The sequence below is a fragment of the Pelodiscus sinensis genome, chromosome 4, assembly GCF_049634645.1.
Source record: "Pelodiscus sinensis isolate JC-2024 chromosome 4, ASM4963464v1, whole genome shotgun sequence".
Lineage (NCBI taxonomy): Eukaryota > Metazoa > Chordata > Testudines > Trionychidae > Pelodiscus > Pelodiscus sinensis.
Genome location: NC_134714.1, coordinates 57,519,744 through 57,538,963, shown reverse-complemented (window position 1 = coordinate 57,538,963; position 19,220 = coordinate 57,519,744). Strand labels below are relative to the sequence as shown.

General features: G+C 40.3%; 1 long non-coding RNA gene across 10 annotated transcripts in view; it reads right to left on the bottom strand.

The window, feature by feature from the left end:
- Positions 1-776: 776 nt before the first annotated feature.
- The window catches only part of LOC112547391 (uncharacterized), a 36,589-nt gene continuing 18,145 nt past the window's right edge, over positions 777-19,220 (bottom strand). Inside the window, exons 2-9 of one of the 10 annotated variants that reach the window (XR_012903187.1) lie at positions 14,209-14,302; positions 12,439-12,518; positions 11,891-12,100; positions 10,019-10,175; positions 7,312-7,383; positions 5,323-5,378; positions 2,918-3,050; positions 777-1,138 (exon numbers count right to left, since the gene is read on the bottom strand). This is a non-coding gene — a long non-coding RNA (uncharacterized LOC112547391). Of the gene's footprint in view, positions 1,139-2,735; positions 3,051-5,322; positions 5,379-7,311; positions 7,384-10,018; positions 10,176-11,890; positions 12,101-12,438; positions 12,519-14,208; positions 14,303-19,220 lie in introns of those variants that run through there. The other 9 variants (XR_012903184.1, XR_012903189.1, XR_012903186.1 and 6 more) reach the window with 9 other exon arrangements.

The window sequence follows — 19,220 nt, the reverse complement described above, 5'->3', positions numbered from 1 at the left end:
TGATCTACTAGTAATGCAAAGTCTTTCCTATGCCTCAGATAGACTACCCTTTCCTATTTGGAATAGAGTGTCTGCCACATCTCTCAAATTGCAATGCAGAATTCTTTATCAACTAGTGAACACAATCACATCCAAGTGCTTCTCATTTGTCACTCAGTTTGATCGGTTTGATCAATTGAAATTATAAATTGTTCAGGGGTCGGTCATCCATGGAAGACTTTGGTATGATCTCTTTCGAGAATTAGCTCTACCAGTTTCAAATGTATTGCTTGATTTACTGCTATTCATAATCTTACCATCATTCACACCAAGACCAAGTGACACCAGAAGTCACACTTGTTTCTGGAACATGATCCCAGTAATCCAAATCCCATGGTTTCAAGTGGCACATGTTTAAGACATTTCTCAAGTAGAACTTCTTTTGCTAGTTCACTAAGGACAAGACGTTGCATTGGCTTCTTAATATGTATTGCTTTATGCTTGTTAGGTTCCACAGCACTGCCAACCCCAAGAATTCAAAAATCATGTACCAGGCTAGCTCACTATAAAAAGTAATTTCCCCTCTTTCAGTATGCACACCTTGTCATCAACTGTTGGGAATGGGCCAGATCCACATTGACTGAAATGTCCTCATTAGTACTGGTCTTCCACATAGTAATGTTACACATCCATTTTTGCATGTGTATATATACCTGCCAAACTGAAGTTTCCGTTTCATAAATTTGACAAAGTGAGTTCCAATCCACAAAAACTTATGCCCAGATTTGTTAGTTTTTTAAGGTGCCACAGGACTCCTCATTGTTTTTGCATTTAATATTATCATTTAAAAGCAAATATTTAGATACCATAAGCCCTTTCACAGCTTCTATTCCAGTTCAGGAGCTAGAACTGAAGCTACTGCCCCTCTGCTCTCACAAGCATAAGCGTTCAAAAGCACACTCCATTATGGCTGTCTGGAGTTCTTGCAGGAGGTCCTTCTGTGTACTTCAGTGGCAACATGCACTTTGTTCCCTTCCATCTCCTCCTATTGTGAGCTGCTGCTCTGCCATGCCTCTTCCCTTTCCACTAGCCCACTGAGCTGCATAAGTGGTGTGGGATGTCTTTGACTGTCCCCCTTCACTTGGTTGAATTTTGCCCTCTATAAATAAAGGAAAAAGAGAGAAGTATTTTTGTGAAGAAAGAGTTCTGCATACTTGGCAATCACAGACACTGAAATACTCCAATGGGGTGTACTTCTAAGCTGTTTGAAGGTCTATTACAATCTGTGAAATCAAAATCATGAGTTCAGAACTGTCGTCTATACTCTGAAGCAAATCCCCACTGATGCCAATGGAGACCAATGAGGAGTTTTACCTGGTTAAGGACTTCCGGATCAGTCTCTATATTTTTATATCTTCAATAACTCCTAATTTGTACAAACTTTTTCAAATTACAAAAAAGTCACAGTACTGGAACCTAAACAGCTTCATGTTCATATTCGCACGGTCATATTAAAATATTTTGCACTTTCCTGAAAACACAACTAAAAAGCATTAAAAGTCTTCTGACAATTTCTTTGAGACAAAGACATTGCCAGGGAAGCTTTCTACCCCTCCAGATTGTTATGCAAATAGTTAAAATATTGAAATGAATTTAAGAAGTTATACTCTAACACATCAGTCCTGTTATAATTTGGAGACAATGAATAATATATTCCAGACAAAGAGAAGGCAGCTATAGAAGTAAACTAAAATAGGAAAATTACGCCCACAAGGCATTTAAATTTAGGAGTTGAATAAATTATCCATACATTAAAACGTTCATATATTTCAAAGAAAGCATAAAAAAGTTTTAAAAAATAACTGAGAAAATGTAACAAAAAGCAGCATAATTCCAAACGTGATCAAAGCTAGAGTAGAAATCTATTAAATACAAATTCTTGTTGAGCAAAAATTATAAACTATCTTTTTCACAGAGCTATTCTTTTAAGAGATATTCACTCAGCAGAGACTCTGCTGTTTCATGAAATATGTTTTAGTCTGATCACTGACATTGCAGCCAGTGAAATTTCCTTTGCATTTTTTCACCTTGTGGTGCATTTATTGTTTTAAAAGGCAGATTCCTTTTTATGATATTCACTTAAATGGGTCTCTGTGGCTCTGTGTAGACTGCAGCACTATGTACACTACCTCTGGTATCCCCAAATAGCTATCCAGCATTTTAACAGCAAGCTCATTATTTCAAAATATAACGGTCTTACTATTCCAACGTCCCTGTAAATCTCATTCCACAAGGAGTAAGAGATGTTTCGGAAATGCAGGTTATTTCAAAATTTGGCACTGTGTAGACAGCACCAAATTACAAAATACACTATTTTGAAGTTAACTCGAAATAAGCTACGCAATTTGCACAGCTCAAATCGCATTGCTTACATCAAGTAGCAGGTACAGTGTAGATGCACTGTAGGATTTAGTTCAGCACACAATGTATTATTCTTCCAGGTCTATTCATTAAAAGTTAGTTATTTAAGCCTATTCCTTTTTTATTTGATGAAGGCCTAAAATCAGCAAACTACTCGACCAGTTTTCATACCACACTTAGAAGCCATTTCTCAACATGTTTATGTTTTGCTTTTCTTCATGAAGCCCTATAATTTATTATTGGGCAACTTTCAAATATTCATCATTAACATATGCCCCATCCACTGTTATTGTTTTGATCTTATATTTTCTTTCAGCCTTTAAAAAAAACTGAACTCTGCTTCATATTTTATTAACATGGTTACAGAATTAGGAAGGGAAGGAATCTTTACTCATGATAGGACTTCAGAGGAGCACTGGGAAAATCTTCGAGATCCGCAAAATCAGAATCAGCCAACTTTGGTTCCATATTCTTTTACACCATCATAAGAAAACAAAGGTCTTTAGGTGAATCCCACCTTGATCATTCGTATTCAGAACATTGTAACTTAGTTCAGGCAGTTCACTTCTGAGGATCTCTGGTGGTCCACAGGTATGGCTGGTTATATGGTGCTGTCTTTTCTTTTCAGCTGCTCAGCTTCATGAAGATTGCTGAAATATATGTAAGCAAGGTCTGAATCAATGCTTCAATTACAGCCTGCTGGAATGGGAAAGAAATCCGAGGTGTGTTTATATTAATGCAGTTTGTGCCTGTTTTGCTTAGATGTGTTAGATATTCAACAGTTAAAATGGTGTTTTGGCCCTTGTAACTGATTTGGCTGTTGTGCAGTCAAAAATTTGGCTGTTGTGTGTTAACACTGAATGGACAAATTGTGAGAGATGATCAACAATACTTGCAGTTATTGTGGGAATGCAGAAAAATCAGACTGACTACATCTACACTGGCATGATTTTTCAGAAATGCTTTTAACAGAAAAGTTTTCCGTTAAAAGCATTTTCGGAAAAGAGCATCTAGATTGGCAGGACGCTTTTCCACAAAAGCACTTTTTGTGGAAAAGTGCCCGTGGCCAATCTAGACGCGCTTTTCAGCAAAAAAGCCCCGATCACCATTTTTGCGATCGGGCTTTTCTGTGGAAAAGAAATCTCTGTCTACACTGGCCCTTTTGTGCAAAAGTCTTTTGGAAAAAGACTTTTGCCCGAATGGGAGCAGCATAGTATTTCCGCAAAAGCACTGACAATCTTACATGAGATCGTCAGTGCTTTTGCAGAATTTCAAGCGGCCAGTGTAGATAGCTGGCAAGTTTTTCCGCAAAAGCAGATGATTTTGCGGAAAAACTTGCCAGTCTAGACACAGCCACTGTGTTTAACTACGTTAAAAGGAGAGACCCTGTCAGTGTAAGTACAGTAAAATGGACAGAGACTTGACTTCCAGAGCCAAATAGATTAAGCAGGGGATGGAGATGAGTCAGCAGGCAGCATGCACTCCAGGTGTGAGCTGTAAGACAGGCTCAACTTGTTTCTCCCCACTGTTTCAATGATCGAGTTAAAGAAAGGCTCCATAAGAAGTCTCTTTTAGAATTTAAATTTAGTCCAGTGGATGCTGGAATTTCTTGTGGTTGGATTGTGCTTTGGGCTAAGAACTGAAATCACAGAGAGCTGAAATCACTAGGTTTGGCCCAGAGCCAAATCCACCACAAGCCAGTGGACATGGGTGAGCCAGTGCCAGAGACCAACGAGCAGGTGAATGGCAAGTGACCAGCAGAGTGGGTGAGACACCTCCCCCCTGTACACACACACACTCAAGATAGGAGGTGAACTCTTCAGATACACTTCTGAACTTTAGCCTGCCCTGACCAAGGGCAGCAACTGTGAGTGGGGTGCAGAGTGGGGTTGGGCATGTGAAGGGGACATTTATATTACTGGACGCGAGAGCTTGAGAGGAAAAGGACATTGCCTCGCCTGCTTGAGCTGGGACATTTACTTGTGGTTTTGGTTATGAACTGTGTTTGTGGTGTTTTCCCAAATTAATGCCATGTTACTTCCCTCTCTTTTTTATTAAATGTTTCTTTTCTACACTCAGACTCTGTGCTTGTGAGTGGGGAACATTGCCTCCTAGAGGAGGGGTGCTGTGTGAATTTCCCAGGTTACTGGATGGGGGCTTGAGCCAGTTCTGTGATGGATGGATGGAGAGGAACCCCTAGATATTGAACCTGGCCCTGGCTGCTGCTGGTGCTACCTGAAAGGATAAAAATGTTTAATATATATGTAACCCTTCTATTAGAGCAGATGTTAACACCTTTATTCATGCTGAGTAACACCTTTCTCCACAAGCTATTCCATTGACTTCAGTGGAACTATTGTGAAGAAAGATACTATTCATCCTAAGCAAGGATGTCTCACTTTGGCCACTTATTTGTCCTTGTTGCTGTAATCTCCACAGGGATTTTATATGTGCACAAATGGAGCGGAGCAGGGATCTCTGAACTAAAATACGGCTCATACTGAAAAAGAGCTTGGACTATATACACGAACGAAAAAGAGCTTGGACTATATACATGAAGGATTACCCTGGAAACAATCCTTACAGCACAAAGAAGCAAGTCTTTTTTTATTTGCCACACAGTACAGTTTACTTACTTTAAATTCAAGCAATTTATTTTCTTAGCAGTCAACTGAATGAATCAGCTGATGAAAATCAGTCTAGTTCCTATGGAAGTCAATAGAGCTCTACTGATTTGTACCAGTTGATCTGGTTCATTATTTATAAAATACTATAAATCAACAAGGAATCTTTTAAATGAATATGAAAAACATCTGGAGAGCTTTACAAAGTCCAACAATACACACTTTCCACTCCCCGCCCAACTCAGCACATATTTTTTTTGGTATGTCATAGATTAATTCTGAAATATGTTGCTCTTACCCTCTGACAAGGAATGTACTGGATGAAACAGGAATATTTTAAAAGACTCTTTTTTCCTGTGGAAGAAAACATACACACAAGATTAATTAATTATAAAGTCAAAATTACAATCACTAATGTCATATATGCCATCAATGTTCTTCTGACATGTACATTGGTATGCCTACACTTGCACCCTTTTTCGATAGAGGGATGAAAATGAGACATTCAAAATTGCAAATGAAGCTAGGATTTAAATATCCCATGCTTCATTTGCATATTCATGTTACGGTGCTATTTTGAAATAGCGCTATTTCAAAATAACAGATGCTGTTAAGACGCGGTTATTTCAAGAGAAACCCCTTCTCTCAAAATAACCCTTATTCCTCCTACAGTTATTTCTCTCAAAATAACTGCATCTTAACAGTGCCTATTATTTCAAAATAGCGCTATTTCAAAATAGCGCCATAACACGAATATGCAAATGATGCACAGGACATTTAAATCCTGGCTTCATTTGCAACTTCAAATGTCTTCATTTGCATCCCTCTCTCAAAAGAGGGTGCAAGTGTAGACATACCCTTGGCTAAATCAGACAGTCTTTTGCCTCAAAGGATGAATACAGTAATTCCTCATTTAACATGTGCCCACTTAACATGTTTTCATGATAGCACAATTTTTTTTTAGGAAATGTTTTTTGAATTACACGACCGTCCCTGGAATAACATGATTTCCCCAGCCAGCTCGTTGCCAGCAGCTGCGCAGGGCTTCCCACACCTCCCTGCAAAGCGGCGGAGAGTTCGCTGCTCACCACAGCCGTTTCCCACTGACTCCCCCTCGCCAGACGCAGTGCGTGTCCCAGTATGACACAGGGACGTACTCCCAACCCAATTCCCCTCCCCTTTCCTACCGTTCCCTTCCCCAGAGCCAAACACCTTCCTTCCCTGCAGTAACCCAGTCCCCTTTCTCCCCCAACCTTATGTCCTGGTCCCAACAGACACCACCGCTTGAAACGCAACCCCCACCTTTTCCATTATTTTCAATGGGAAAATTGACCCCGCATAACACGTTTTCACTTAACACGATCATTTTCTGAAACATATCTATAGTGTTAAATGAGGAATTACTGTAGACACAAATCAAATACTAAGAATGGTAACATACTTAAACCTGCAGATAACACTTTAACCTCCCTGGACATTCAGTAATGAATTTAAAAGCAGCCATCCTTCTACAAAAAAACTTCCAAACTAGATTACAAAAAGAAATAGCAGAACTACAATTTATTTGCAAATTCAATACAATCAAATTAGGACTGAATAAGGATTTAGAATGGTTATCTCACTACAAAGGCAATTTCCCCTCTCTTGGTATTCACTTCTCCCCATTAGATGCTGTGCGTGAGCCACATCCAGCCTGACTGAATTGGCTTCATTAACACTGGTCTTATATTTGATAAGTCCCTTTTCATATATATATATCCCTGCCTCTGTAATTTCCACTCCAGTTCACCTGATGAAATGGGTTTTACTCATGAAAGCTTATTCCCTAAGGGTATGTCTACACTACCCCGTTAGTTCGAACTAGCGGGGTAATGTATGCATACTGAACTTGCTAATGAAGCCCGGGATTTGAATTTCCACAAGGAGTACAGATAGTTCGGAATAGCTAGCTAGTTCGAACTATCTAGCCCGTGCCGCGTGTAGCCGCGCGGCACGGGGTTCGCACTAGCCGGCTTTTAAAAATGGCGGCGCCGGCTTTATGCTAATGAAGCCCAGGAAATTCAAATCCCGGGCTTCATTAGCAAGTTCGGTATGCATACATTACCCCGCTAGTTCGAACTAGCGGGGTAGTGTAGACATACCCTAATAAACCTATAATCCAGAGAAAGTCGGTGAATAATACAGTGATTTATGTTCCTTAAACTTATCTGAGCTAGTTGTGTGGAATTGTTTTGTTTTCTTTTGTTTTGTTACAGAACAACTGATTAGTAAGGTGAGAAGCTGTTACCTAGATATCATCCTTGCTGTTTGGAGCCTCCAAAATGCTGCTTCTCATTCCTTGAGCATTAGGCCCTGGAGCCTTTAGGGAAATATAATTCAGTAACTAGTTTCACATTTTGTAACATGCATTGCTGTGAATGGTTAATTTCAAATGTACTGTTTTACTAAAATCTGGTCTATACTTGAAATTTTATCCATATAACTATATTGATTAAGGATGTAATTTTTTACCAACACGTAATATCATGTTGGTAAAAAAGTCCTAGTATGGATGCAGTTATAACCTCAAAGGCAGGGAGGGCAGGCCAGGCCAGGTCTATCCTACAGATTTCTGCCGATATAGGAATGTCAGGTCAGGAGTTTGAATATATATGATCTTTGACTGACATAGCTATACCATCAGAAGCTGTTAACAGAGAAACAGTTACAACAGCAAAATTGCAATAGCTTGTTTCATTTACTGTTTTGCCAGTATAGCTGCCTCAACACTAGGATCACAGAATAGTACTATTGCTACACCAGTAAAATAGGATCTCACAAGAGTCCCACAGTCAAATAGTGTGCACTGATCTGCTGTAAAATTGTTTGGAGGTAAATTCCTCATTTTTCTGGTGGTATTCTTGCTTTCGTAACAGGGAGTCAGCTTTCCCATTTTGTTTTCCTGGCTTAAATGAACTCAAATGAAGAGAAGAACAAGGCCAATCTGAACTACCCCTAATTCAAGACTCAGGATTTGCAGAATTAATTAAGGTTCTTTTGGTTAATAGAAACTGTACTGGATGCTGAATTCCCCTGAGAAAGAAACACCATTCTTCAAAAGCTGTTCTGATTATGAATATCTCCTTGTCTGGTGTTTCATAATTCATTTTTGCTAGGGTGAGTTTTCAAAAGTAGTAAGCACAAGGGTGCAGAGCTGAGTGGAGTTCAAGTTGCTGCAAGCATACTGCCCAGACAGCCACATTGTATGCATTTGCTTCCACCACAACTGGATGAGTTGGGTTGGGATGTTGCCAAATTGGGGGTGGTGAAGGTGGATTTGAACTAGTTGAAAGGGTACTAGGCTTCTGGTGATGTTTATGAAGGAGCCCCCCACTTGAGGGTTGGTTGGTTTGTGATAGGCAATCTTTCTGGCAATTCAGCGGGGAAACTAATGCTTGTCCACCATCGCTTACAGGTAAACTGATCTGAAGTGCTGCAGTGAAGGGCATAGTATGGAATTGCCAGGTCTCTACATGCTGACAAGACTAGAAGATGCTTGAAGCAGTGAGAACTAATCATGGGTCATATTGCTCTGTGAAATACTTAGAATTTCATCTGGAAAGGAAGCAAGGGCTTGTCCTAATGCTCCATGGTAATAAAGGAGGGTCAATAGCTGACAACAGTCTTTCACCTCTGTGATTGGGAAACTCATTTATGGCCAGTGGTAGTGAGTGAATAGTTAACTATCTAGAAACCTATCTGGGGTGGGAGGGAGGGAGCCAGGCTAATTCCTGGTGCCTGTTGGTCCCTTTTGGTAGCAAGGTCCAGTGCAGGAATTTGTTACAGAGATGTCCAGTTTCATGATTAACCAGAATTAGAAATGGACTTAGGGAAAGCATCCCCTAAGGGCATGGGGCATGGAGAATGGGGTTGGGACTCCTAACGTCAAGTGCAGAGAGGAGGTAACTCCCTTTCTGCAGCTCCTCATACAAAGGAAGGGCAGTAGAGATCCAGTAATGGATTGGAGATCTGCTGTGAAGGTATGGGGAGTTGATAGCAGCTCTACCAGAGGAAAATGCTTAAGGAAGAAATCACGACCTGCACTATACTAATTATTACTGAATAGTTCCCAGGTGAGTTAAATTAGCAATATTGCAGGCCACATCTTCTGCATCTTTCTTTTTTCTTACATCCCCATATTCCCTTTCCCATCCAGAAAGAGATACACAGTGTAAGGCACCAATACAATTGCATCTAAACTAGGAGCGGTATATTGCTTTGGCTATACTAGTACACTTAAAGCAGTACAACTTTCTAGTATAGACAAGGCATTAGTACAACAGTGTGATGCTGTTGCAAAAAAAGCAAATATGATTCTAGGTTGTATCAACAGGTGTGTTGTAAGCAAAACTCGTGAAGTCATTCTGCCGCTCTACTCTGCACTAGTTAGGCTTCAGCTGGAGTACTGTGTCCAGTTCTGGGCGCCACATTTCAAGAAAGATGTGGAGAAATTGGAAAGGGTACAGAGAAGAGCGACAAGAATGATTAAAGGTCTAGAGAACATGACCTATGAAGCCAGGTTTCATGAACTGGGCTTGTTTAGTTTGGAAAAAAGAAGATTAAGGGGAGACATGATAGCGGTTTTCAAATATCTAAAAGGGTGTCACAAGGAGGAAGGAGAAAATTTGTTCCTCTTGGTTTCTGAGGACAGGACAAGGAGTAATGGGCTTAAAGTGCAGCAAGGGAGGTTTAGATTGGACATTAGGAAAAAATTCCTAACTGTCAGGGTGGTCAAATATTGGAATAAATTGCCAAGGGAGGTGGTGGAATCTCCCTCTCTGGAGATATTTAAGAACAGGTTAGATAGACATCTGTCAGGGATGGTGTAGGTGGAGCTTGGTCCCGCCTTGAGGGTGGGGGGCTGGACTCGATGACCTCTTGAGGTCCCTTCCAGTCCTATTATTCTATGATTCTATGATTAGAGAATTATTGGTCTAAAGGCTGGTGGCGAGTACCTTGTCAGAAGCACATGCAAGTTAAAATAAATATTACAGAGGCAGATTTTAAATTTTAATGGTAGAGGATGATTGGTGATTTGTTCTCCTTTACAGCAAAGAATTCAGCTGCCAGAGTACATAAATTTGTTTTCTCTCCCACACTCATTTGAAGGACCTGGAAATATGAGGGAAGGTGTTAGTTTTTATTTTAAAAACAAGAACTCCACACCCACCCCCCAAAAAAGAAGTTTCCAGTCATTTTGCCTATGAATCTATATTTGTAGTAAAGATCTATATAAAGTAATTCCTTGTTTGTATTTTTGTTTCTGATTTTTCCTAATGATTTTGTACAGTTTGGCCTTTTTATATTCACATCCCAAACACTCACAAAGAGATTATGATTTTATGACCTCTCAAGTGAACAAGAGGAAAACATGGCAGTTATTCAAACATGAGACAGACACTATATAGGGAGTCAAAAAAATTGTTTAATTTCCCATCCATGCCTTTCAAAGCTGGCACCAGTGTATTTTTTAACTGCTTTGTAATTAAACCTCTCTAGTATCATATTATTCTGAAATCAGTCATTTGGAGAAAATATGTAAGACTCTTTGATTGGCCTTTCTGAATCTATTTTTCACAGTTGCAAAGTCCTGGTCAAACAAATTAAATTACTGCGGCAGTATGTAACTAATTTTATGTAAATTAAGGTGTTAATGTTCTGAATCACATTCCTGAAAATGGTCTGTTTTCTCTTGCAGCTTTTCTTCATTAATGATACTATGAATAGGCAAATCTATTAATTAATATCTACAGGACTAAGTGAATAAAGTGTTGCCCCTTGATCCTTAAAAGAATTACATCTACAGATAGCTCTACGGTCCAGCTACATTTGTCAGTAGCCCACCCAAATAAATCAATATGTTTATCTTGATACAAACAAGAGTAAGCTGATATGAATTCGAGTTCTTATACAGTTGGTGAGCTATGCAAATTAATGGTCATGAGTTGGGTATTTGACTATTGTTAAATTTTAACTCCTATTTGTGTCAAGCCCTTAATACAAGCAAAACTGACACTTCAGCTTAGCAAGAAGAAAATAATAGCAATTTAATAGAACCAAACTAAGCACAATTTACAGTCAGAATCTTTTTGGGGACAGGAAATTATGAAATGGTCTTGTTACTTAACAGAACAAAAATAATGTAAGAAAAAATAAAATAAAAACACAGGTGAAAGAGCCAAACATTTTTTTTAATTAAAATGGAAAATGTTAGGAACTATTCAGAATAAAGTTGTGACTTCCTGCAAAGTAAGAGTCCTAGAAAGCTGCATAGAATATGAGCTTCATAGCAGCCAATCTAGCAAGAAAGAAGGCTATATGCCATGGAAAATACCACCAAAACAAAAGTAACTCCATGGTCACATTTTGCAGAGTTGCTTATATCTTATGTATGTACGTGCCCAGCTCCTGACTGCCATTGCCCTCACCTTTTCCTCATCTCCCAGAAGTGGATTTGTAGAAACCATAAGTTTCTGTCTTGCACCATTTCAGAAGGGGGAAAGTGGACAAGTCCAAAGAGGTTCTGTTTTATTGAAGTTGAAGATGTCATGAGATAATAGTAAGAAATCATAGTGAGTCATTCTTCTAACACTGAACAAGGGACTTGACTGGAACAAAGGAAAACAGTATTCTCACATAGCTTCACTATATGTTTGTAAGAACTTTTATCTAGAACTCTTCTGCAGCTTCCGCCTGGCTGGCTTTCTGCTGCAGATTCACAGGAACAGTTCAGGTGTTGTATGGGATAGCTTTTCCTACCCACACCATCACTGAGATAAAGAGTTTTTAACCTTTGATTTATGGTAGAAACTGATGTTTTGAGGTACCTTTCCTCTTCCAATTGTCTTGGTCACACAGGGCTTGATCTTCCTCTGGTTGAAGTAAATCAAAGTTAGCCCTTGACTGCAACATGAGCATATTTGGCTTTCTCTATAGCTATTTTCCTCAGTGGACATCGTAACACTGTCAACTCAACATTGTCAATTTGTATGGTATTTATTGGTTTTCTTAGATCCCCTGCTCCTGGAATCCTATGTCTGTGTGAGAACATAAGAATATAAGATCAGTTTTACTGGGTAAGACCAAAGGTCCATCTAGCCCAGTATCCTGTCTTCCAACCATTCATTAATTGCTAAGGCCTAATTCATGATCCTTGAGTGCCTGGTGCTGGCAATACTGCAATTATTAATTAGTTAGCTCTCAAAATATTACTATAATGTATATATAATTATATGCATTGTATGGCAAGATGATAGAGATGTTAAGGCCCAGAATTTCCAAATGTGTCTGCTGATTTTGGATGCTTAATTTGCAATTTTCAGAAGTGCTAACCATCTACCTCTCCCATGTACCTCTTGGAGCTTCAGGTACTCACTGTGTGAGGCTGCCAGCTCATGCCAAGATCTCAAGGCCTCAACTGAACACTGACAATAGCTGGAGACCAGTCTGGCTCACCTGTGTATTAGTAATGTTTAAAAAATATATTAGGTTTATACAAATGTATATATTGTTTACACTTTATGAAACACTTATAAATGGCTGCCTGTACAGGTTGAACCTCTGTATTCTGGCACTCTCTGGTCTGGCAACATCCATGGTTCAGCATGATTTTAGTTAGCTAGATGTCTACTCATCAGGGGGATGGCCAAGTTTCCTGCAGTTTCATAAAATTTGTTTTCAGCCACCAGTCCTGGCTTTTGTTCTGTTACTTAGCTCTAATTTACCACTACATGTCTTATTAGAGCCCAGTAAGCAGTGGAAGTGCTAGTAATGCTGCTAGACAATATTGACCTACAGTGGTTCAGCAAATTCTCTGGTTCAGCACTGGTCAAGTCCCCAGGGTGCCACACTATAGAGGTTCAACACTTAACTCCTAGGCATTGTGCTGGCCAGTGGAACTCATTCTGGAGTTAGTCATAGGCTGCCTAACTCAATGCACAAAGAGACTTTGATATCTCAGAATAGGAGTCACAGAAACCAACAAGCTGCCTAACTGGTAAAAAATGTCAAGGAGAGCCCCCAACCTTTAATGGTAGTTCGGCACACATTGCACCACTCTACCTGATCTGAAGCAGAGATTTGAATGCAAGTCTCCTAGGAAAGCAGGCTAGCCACTAGGTTATGTGGTGATCTAACCTGTTGAAACTGTTCCCCTTTGTAAAAATGGTTAATTATTCACTAGAGCATTTATAGGAATTTAGATCTCGCACATCCCAGCTGAGTGCTCTAACTTTGCTGTAAAGCCATTCTAACACTTTCTGGCCCAGTAGCTATTGAATTTGATACACAATGTGGAACACCTTAAACATGAGGACTTGAGAGCAGCCTATCCAGAAAACCCACACTCTGATGCTTGCAGATGTGAGAGACTTGGGTTCAAATCAGGCAGAATGGAAATCAAACCGTCAGTCTCCAGCAGCCCCAGTGAGTGCCCTCACTCCCAAACTATTGGGGATGTAACCCCCACCAAACACGCATATATCCCTTATCTCTTTGCCTTCAGCTGAATTGTGTAGGTTTGGCTTGCACTGGGCATGCCAGCTGGATCAGATCCTGCTAGCAAGATAGGAGGGGGAGTATCTAATTATTAATCTCACCATGGTTTAGGCATGAGTTAGTCACCATTATCTTGGGGGAAATCAGAACGTAAGCAGTTTTTCACATACCCACTTGCAAAACTTAGGGAACTTCACTGGTAAGGAATATACGTGGATAGGGAATTTAAACGCCTGCAGGGTTAGGCTTCAGTTGGAGGGGGGCTGGAGAATCTCAATGCTATCTAAGTAGTAGACTTAATTGCCATCTGAGGCACCAAAACCAGTGGTATCCACAGCGCCTTAACTCAAGATCTCAAAGCCAGTTAGTAATACAGCAGACACTAAAGCCCTGGTTTCCGTTCTCCTGCTCTAACCACTATATAAACTGCTTCTTTTACTATTGTAAGCAATTATTTAGACTGAAGGTTAGATTCACAGATTGCTATGAATTTTCATTCAAAAAGATGAAGTGACCTATTTTAAATTCTAAGTGGTAACTCTGGTAAATAAATTTCTCCTAGCATGTTAACATTTGTTCAGAAATCAAGATCTAGGCTCCAGCCACCTTCACAGATATCTACACTTTAAAAACAAACAAACAAACAAACCTTTTTTCTGTGAGGAAGAGCAACTGAGCCTTGTGTACACAGTCACTGTAAAGGAGCCCGCACTTGTTCCAAGATGGAATGTGAAAAAGAGCATCTGGAAAGGTAAAAATAAAATAAACTGAAGAGCAGCCATGAGTGAAAATTCTCCCTTGAAAAATATTATCAGTGCTACTGAAAAAAAGAAGATAATCCAGATTATAACCACTCCAGTACTAATAGGAATTCTGGAGAACAAGTACAGTGCCTGACAACATGAAGGCTTATCTAGCAGTGAATAAGAGAGGAGGGGTGAGGAGCTCAGGGGTTCAAAAAGCTTTTTATAAAAAGCTAGAAATGAGGACAACAGAAAAGCCCAAATCTAAAGACCTGCATATTTTCTTCAAATTTGGCCCTATTTAGCATGTACCATATGAATGTGTAACAGATGATGCATGTGGGTAGTGACAATTGTTTTAGCTCTTCATCTGAAATCTCAAAATATATCTTGTTTGAAATTTAAATGAAGAACAAAGCTGTTCTTAAATACAGTTCTTGCTGTGTGTAGCAGGATCTCCCCAAACATGGGTATCAGAACTTGTCCCTATCTCAGTTTCCCCACTACATAAACTGGCAGGCGAGCTCACCATCAAGTGCACCCATGACACTTGCATGACAGTCACCACTCCAGGAAGGTGACAATTGTTCAAATACATGCACAGCTCCCAGGCAGTCAACAGGATTGCTGGGCCACTCAGCAATGTGCGGTGGGTCTGGCTCCGTGCTCCCAGAAGGGATGGGGGGTTGTGCGGAAAGGGTGGGGTAGGGGCAGTTAGCCCTCAGCTCTTCCTGGAGTGCGCGGTGCACCCCTCCACCAGCTCTCAGAGCCAGCTAGAGCTTGTGGAGTGGGTATCTGTAGAGCATGGCAACTCTAAGGAGCCCAGGGTTCTGGCTGCCACCTTCACTGCAGTAGTGGCAGTGACGGCTGAGAGTCGCAGGCCCTTTGAAATCACCAGGCCCAGTCGGCAGGCCTGCGCAGTTCAACATGCCCTGACCATGCTTAACTTTCACGTACCTATGTAGAACAGCTGTCATGTAAGAATGTGGAGCATGACTGCAGAAACCAAAAGTATTCCTCCATTGTGGAAGGCAGGGCTCTGGACTGCTAGGTGAGATCATGGAAGTGTAAAGTGCTGTAGACAGCAGGGTCCGGTTACCGTGTAGTACCATGTTTAAATAAAAATTCTTTAGTTGCTAAGTATAAGTATCCATGTTGGGTTAATACGCATCCAGTTTTCGACTAGACACCTAGTCAAAAAGGGACCCTCGTGGCTCTGGTCAGCACTGTTGAGCGGGCTGTTAAAAGTGCAGCTGGCAGTGCAGCAAAGCTAAAGAGGACTCCCTGCCTGCCGTGGTTCTACATGGCTCCCAGAACCAGTGGCATGCCCTTCATCAGGCTATGTCTACACTGCAGAGGTTTTTTTGGAAAAACAGTAATTTTTTCCAAAAAAACCTTCACTTACGTCCATGCTGCAATCATGTTCTTTTGAAAAAAAATCGAAAGAACAGAGGGGTTTTTCCAACTTTGGTAAACCTCCTTCTGTGAGGAAGAAGCCTTTTTCCAAAAGAGTTCTTTCAGAAAAAGGCGTGTGTGGACGGGGAAGAGGGAGTTTTTTCAAAAGAAGAGGGAAGAGGAAAAAGCACAGGTGCCCTGATGGCCACTCCATCCATAATAATCACAGCTTACATGAAAGACAGCATCCATTCAGTGTGGATGCTATCTTTTGAAAAAGCAGATCTCTTTTTCCATGCATGAGGACGTTGTCTTTCAAAAGAAGTTTTTCTGGAGAATCTCTTCTGGAAAAGCTTCTTTCAAAAGATGCCTGCAGTCTAGATGTAGCCTCAGGCACCTGCACATATTGGCAGCCAGGGAAACAGCCAATGGGAGCTGTGGGAGTGATGCCTGCAGACAGAGCAGCAAGCCAAGCCACTTGGGAAATGCCACTGCTTCCAGGTTCTGCTTGAGGTAAACACCACTTGGGGTCTGCACTTCTGAGCCACCTTTGTGCTCTAATCCCCTACCTCAGGCTTGATCCTTATCTCGTCCTCTGAACTCTTTAAACCTGCCCTGAGCATCCTCCTGCAACCCAAACTCTCATCCCCACCCTTACCCCAGAGCCTCATCCCCAGCCATAGCCCTCACTCCCCTCACCACAATTCCCTGCCACAGCCCTGGTCCTCCTCCTTCCTCCCAGCCCCTTAGTCCCAGCACAGACTACCCTCTTTACACCTCAGCCTCTCACCCCCCCATCTCTACCCCAAGATCTGCACCCCTAGCCAGTACCATCACCCCCTGCATCCCAACTCCCTGCCCCAGCCCAGAGCCTCCTCACACATCCTGAACCTCTCATTTCCCTCAATCCCCTCCCACATCTCAATCACCTGCCCCAGCCCTGAACCTCTCCTGCCCTCCAAACTCCTAGGTTCCAGCTGAGAGCCCTCTCCCACACACTGAAGTCTTCATTTCTGCACCCAGAGCCCACACTCCCCTGCCAGAGTCCTCACACCCTACCACACCTCAGTCTTCTGAGTCAGCCAGATAAAAATGAGAAAGTGAGTGAGGGTGAGGAGAGCAAATGACAGTAGGAAGGGGGACTGGAGTGAGTAGGAGTGGGATCTCAGAGATGGTGCAGGGCAGGAGCAGGGGCAGGGCTTTGTATGAAGGTACAGCAAGGGGTATGGTAAGGGTGTTCGGTTTTGTGCAAGAAAAAAGTTGGCAACCCTAGTTCCGTGCATTATTGGAAAGAGCAACATAGTGCACAAAACCACAAAGGATGTCCTTCCACAAACTCCATCTTGAAAATTATTTACCTGCCCATCCTCTGCTTTAAACTGAGTAAGCTGCCCACTTGACCATGAAGGTGCCTAATGATCTTTGAAAATTTGGGACACAATTTGTAATGCACTGTTATAGATGTAAAATACTGGCTTTGCTCTCTATTAAAAACTATTTTTCCAAATCTTGATATGTGCTTATCAAGTACTTCTTTGTGTGTTAATTCTATAGACATTATATGATACCAGAATGTTTTTGATAGACTTTCATCTTTTGATAATATGAAGAAAGCTATGTTTGCTACTATTAGCAGGAATGTAGTATCTGCATCCTTCACAGGCAAACAATGTAACATAATGAACTCCCTGAATCTTAGTAGTAGTAGTACACAGTGATGCAGTGATTAGTGTCTGAGTAACAAAAATAAAATGAATTCAGAGCAACAATAAAATTAAGGACTATGGAAAAAATTTCATTTACGACCTGTCTGCATTCACTACAGCCTTAGCTTTGTACTCCACACAACCTGAACTGGTAAAAATAAGCTCATTTAAGATATACTAAAGAGTATATTATGGCGATAACCACCAATACAGTACTACATAGATAGCACTATTCTGCTATTTATCTTTTGCATTGAGTCTTTGTAAACAGAAATATGATTTACATATCAGTTACAAGACTTTCTAACCCCTCCCCAAAATATAAAACATAACAAGGTGAAATCTTGCCCCCATTAAAGTCAACAAGAGTTTAACTATTGATTTCCGAGTGGTCCAGATTTCACCTCACATATGATATATGTTTTCAGGGCATAGATAATTTTTTTTTAATTGTGTGTCATTTAACATTGCCCAAATTCCAGTAGCTATCCAGATTCTGCAGTTAAGCTACTTTTACTATTAATGTGAAATACTAGAATAGTAAAATATCCTAGTCAGTTATCATGTAGTGTGGAATCTGCATACATGTTGTGCTGTACATCTATAAGAAATTGAAAGAGAATCCCATTCAGTATCCCTTGTGCCAGAAAATCCCACACCGAAGTCAACACTGTATTTTTTTTAAATTGGTCACGGGAGTAATGATGAGTTACCAACTTCAAACTTTATGGAGATCTTAAATGTCACCAGTATTATGGCATACAAAGTTAAACCAACTTTTACAGATGAGAAATGCCTTTTGAATAGCAGTAGTGAAATTTATCCCACCAAATGAATTTCTGTGAAATGATTGCAAAATGAACCTATTTTTTTAAACAGGCAAAGGGAAGGGACAGTCTGAGATTTACACCTGATTTGTGTTATAGTAATCTTTGAAATTAAGAAGTGTATCCTTGCATTTCATTAAATTCTAGCTAATGAGATAACTGTCTTCCCAAGGAGGGAGTGATGAAGTACTCATGCCATAAAGCATAAATTAATGCTGCAAGGTTAAACACTGGAACTAACTCATGTTTCAACAAAAGCCCCTACCAGCAGTTAAATTAACTGACATAAATACCATAAAATCTGTCTTTATTTTAGTCTCAGATGATGCTTCTTTTTACACCCCTGCTTTCAGTTTGTATAACTCATTTTTGCACATTATTGCATGCACCATTTGCCATTTACAGAATCAGCTACAACTGGAAAAAGGATTTAAGGAATCAAATACTCGGGGAAAAAACCTGTGGGTATGAGGGATACCCCTATCATACTTCATACTGCAAGTACTGTTTAAAGAAAATACCACAATAGACAACCACAGTTCAAAGAAACAGTTAATTATGAGGAGACCAGACCAAAGAAATCTACTTTTTCAAGCTTTTTGATAGACATTTTGAAAAAAATGCTAAAGAAAACCTGTGGTGATAATAGGTTTGATATATATTCTGGCAAAAATTATATCACATTAATGAGGTGGCTTAAAGGGCTCATGCATTTTGTAGGAGGCATTTCAATGTATTAGTATAATTAGCAGTGATGAGAAAACTGTTTGGAACTGAATTACCTCTCACGAGTTCATTTGAGCTATATGAAATTACACCATGCAAGAAGGAAAATTATGGAGCCATCCAGAGAGAGTTCATGCTTGATTTGATCATAGCCACTAATTGGATGATCATTTTCGTAAAGCTTTTCAAATGGTTGACAGTTTCTGCCTCTCATTTTTTTAATGGACTAGCTCTTTATTTCTTGTACTAAGCAACCAAACATAC